The sequence below is a fragment of the Harpia harpyja genome, chromosome 6 (genome assembly GCF_026419915.1).
Source record: "Harpia harpyja isolate bHarHar1 chromosome 6, bHarHar1 primary haplotype, whole genome shotgun sequence".
NCBI classification, from domain to species: domain Eukaryota; kingdom Metazoa; phylum Chordata; class Aves; order Accipitriformes; family Accipitridae; genus Harpia; species Harpia harpyja.
In genome coordinates, this window is record NC_068945.1 from 8,563,258 (window position 1) to 8,566,540 (window position 3,283).

Sequence of the window (3,283 nt, forward strand, 5' to 3'; positions counted from 1 at the left end):
GCCCTGCGTGACTCATTTGACTGACACGCGGCGGGGGGGGGGGTGACCAATGGGAGCTACTTCTCCCTTCCCTTTTGGCCCACCTTCTCTCGGGCCACGGCCAATCGGAAGGGCAAGTTCTTCTCCGGCGCCGTCGCCCTTTGATGGATGGGTGCGGGAGCCAACCAGACAGCGGACTGCGGGCTAGCCCTGCCCCCGCCTTCCGCCAATGGGCGCTGTGGAATGAAGGCGCTAGCGGGACGGGAGGGAGGGCCGCGCCAGGCGCCCCCGCCCCAGCACAGCCGCCGTTACCCCCCCCCCCCACGGCGGGGTTGTCCCGCCGCCCCCCCCTGGGCCGGGGCAGCCCCGGCGGCGCGTCCCCGCCGCGGCTCCGCTCCCCGCCACACGTTCCCAGGCTGGATGCGACACGGGGCGGGGAGGAGCCGCCCGGCCGCTGCCTGCGGGGGCTCCTCGCGCTCTTAAGGTGGCCCGGCGGCCCGGGGCAGCCGGCTGTGCCGCCTCTGCTGCTTCCGTCCCCGGGGGGCGAAGCCTCGCCCGGTAACGGCGGCCGACGTGGCGTCAGACGGGAGCTGCCCGGTGGTTTCAGCTTCCCCGGGGGAGCTGCGACACGAAGCGTCCGCCTTCAGGGGTGTCCGAGCGTTGGCCGCGCCAGCAGACCCGTCCGTCGACGCTTGTCCGGCTTCGGACACCGCCGAGCTCCCGGCGGGTCCGGTTGGCGCTGGCGGAGACGTAGGGTACGTCGTCGTTCTCGTAGTCGAGGTCCTAAACACGAATTTAAACTGCCCGGTTGCAAACCACCGGTTTTAGCTCCTTGGATGGCGTGCGGCACGTCGATACGGGGGGATGCCCTGAAAAGGGGGCAGCTAGGTCGTGTCCACGTGCTGCTGTGAGGAATGATTCAGGGGGCGTAACGCGAGCAACTAAAGTAAATTTTTGTATATGCATTTACACACAAATACATAAAGATTTTCCTGGGTAAGAAGAGGTTTTGGAAAAAAAACCCACAGACCAACCACCAAACCCTACTCGGGGAGAAAAATGCATTGGGATTCCTGTACGTTACACAGGATTGATGAGATGCCCGTTTGCTACGAGTTGCAAATGGAAGGAACGGTCCTTCAGCCAGGATGTGGAAGAGAATTCCTTCCCAAATACCGTAAGTTTCAACGTCCTAACTGCCAAAAACCAAAGCCACCTCCTACACCTTCCTGGATACCAGAAGCCCCAACTGCCCGCTATCCATCTGTCAAAATTTATAGCATTCCCTAGACAAATATTAACAATTCAGTCCTGTACAAAGCCAGTGGTGTCTTGAAAAATGGCAAGAAAGATAAAACACATTGAGTGTCATGTAAAAACAAGTTACGTGGTGACTAGTTTACTTTCTTTCCCATGTCTCCCATCTGCTATCCTCTATTTTCTACTTAGCTTGGAAATGCTTGGGGATGGGTCTTTTTGTTCTCCGAATGCTAAATATGATAATGGATCATGACCCATTCAGTTCTGTGCGCTTCTGCAACACTGATTCTTTGGCCTGCCTCCCAAGGGCTTTTTCTGTGTTGGATGGCGTCTTGTATTTATGTTCTTTCAAGTAATGAAATAAGTTAGTTACATCGTATCTTTTTTTGTGCATAAAAAGCAGGCAATATTTCAGACATTCATTTGGGAGAGAGGATCCTGAAAACCAAAAGGAAAAATAAATGGTGAACACACATTAGATGCCTGGCACGTGTCGAGTCCAACCGCAGTTTTCTAACACCTCTGCAGTTGGCTGTAGATCAAACAACTCGCAGATACCACCTATCAGTGCCTCCCAGCACCATGCTGCTTCTGCCTTGTCTCTCTGTAGGGTTAAGAGGAACCTGTGCGCAGTATGGGCACAAATCCTAGCTACAGGGGAACTGGAGAACTTGGTGTGGGAATAGCGGGGAGACCCAAAGACCACCAAGAGAAGTCCAAGGAGAGGCAGGAGGCCAAGGGTAGGACTTTGGCACAGCTTTTGACCTGCTGAAGGAAGGCAAGGAGTTGTTGCAGGTGTAACGGTAAACTAACCCCTGCAAAAGCAGCAAGTCTTGTAACACCCCCTCTGCTATCAGAACAATTTCCATGTTACAGTTTCCAGAAGGAAAAAAAAAAAAAAAAAAAGGGACATTTACTCAGGAAATGCTATTTTCTCCCAGCATGTGTCCTATCCTTTACTCCAAGCCTTACAGCAGCGTTACCATTTGGAGGGATGCAAATGTGAAACTACCCACAGAAAGAAGAGATTATCAAACATGGAGGATCTCTCCGATAACCGGGGTGGGGACCCCAAGGGAAGCTGTTTCATGGTCGTGCATTTTGGATTTCCACAGAGAAGTGGCCTGCCTACAACATTGGCCTCAGATGCAGAGGGACCCCAGGCAGTGCCGGTTCCTTCACACACACAGGTTTTGGAGTATTTGATCTCGTTTACTTCACTGCACAGCCCCCTTTAATGTTGTAAAATAATGGACAGTTGCCTTGGTCCGTGCCCCGAAGACCAGCCTTGCAACACGCTGACAGAAGAGTCCCGGTTTTCAGCCAACTGGGCGAAAGCGGGATGACACTGTGTGTAATTCGTGGGGTTTTCTGTACGGTTTCAGCCGGTTGTAACACATCGGAGAGATAGCGAGGAGACTTTTAACGGGGCTGCGGCAGAAACACCTCTCACGATTGAGGGATGTTACCCCAACAGGTTACTGACAAATACAAGGCGTGGGGGAAGACAAGCAGGGATGGCGAGCTGAATTTTTCGGGGGTGGGAGAAGACTCCGAGCATCGTGGGCCAGAGCAGGGCACGTCACCCAGGGCGGCGAGCCCGATCTCCGGCAGGGGCTGCCGGGCCCAAGCCCGGGCCCGGGCCCAGGCCGCCATTTGGGAGCAGCGTCCCGCGGGTGGGACGGGACGAGGAGCGCTCTCGGGCCGGAGGAGATGAGATGAGGGCCGGTTGGGTGAGCGGCTGTTGCAGGGGTGGCCCGACAGCTGCCGTCGCCAGCTGGGGGGGAGACAAGAGGCTGCTGCCAGGGCCCCCCGGCCGGCGGCCATCTCCGGGGTGAATCGAGGCCCCCGGCCGGGGCGGGGGTGCCGGGGGAGGCCGAGGCCGCGGCCCCGGCTGGACCCGACGGGCAAGCGGGCGCTGCCTCCACCGGGTAGAACGGGCGCGGCCCCCGCTGGGCAACCGCAGCTCCCCCAGACCGGCGCCTCCTTAACCCGGGGAGGCGGGGGCGGCCGCGGCCGGGGGGGAGCCGGGGGAGGCGGAGCG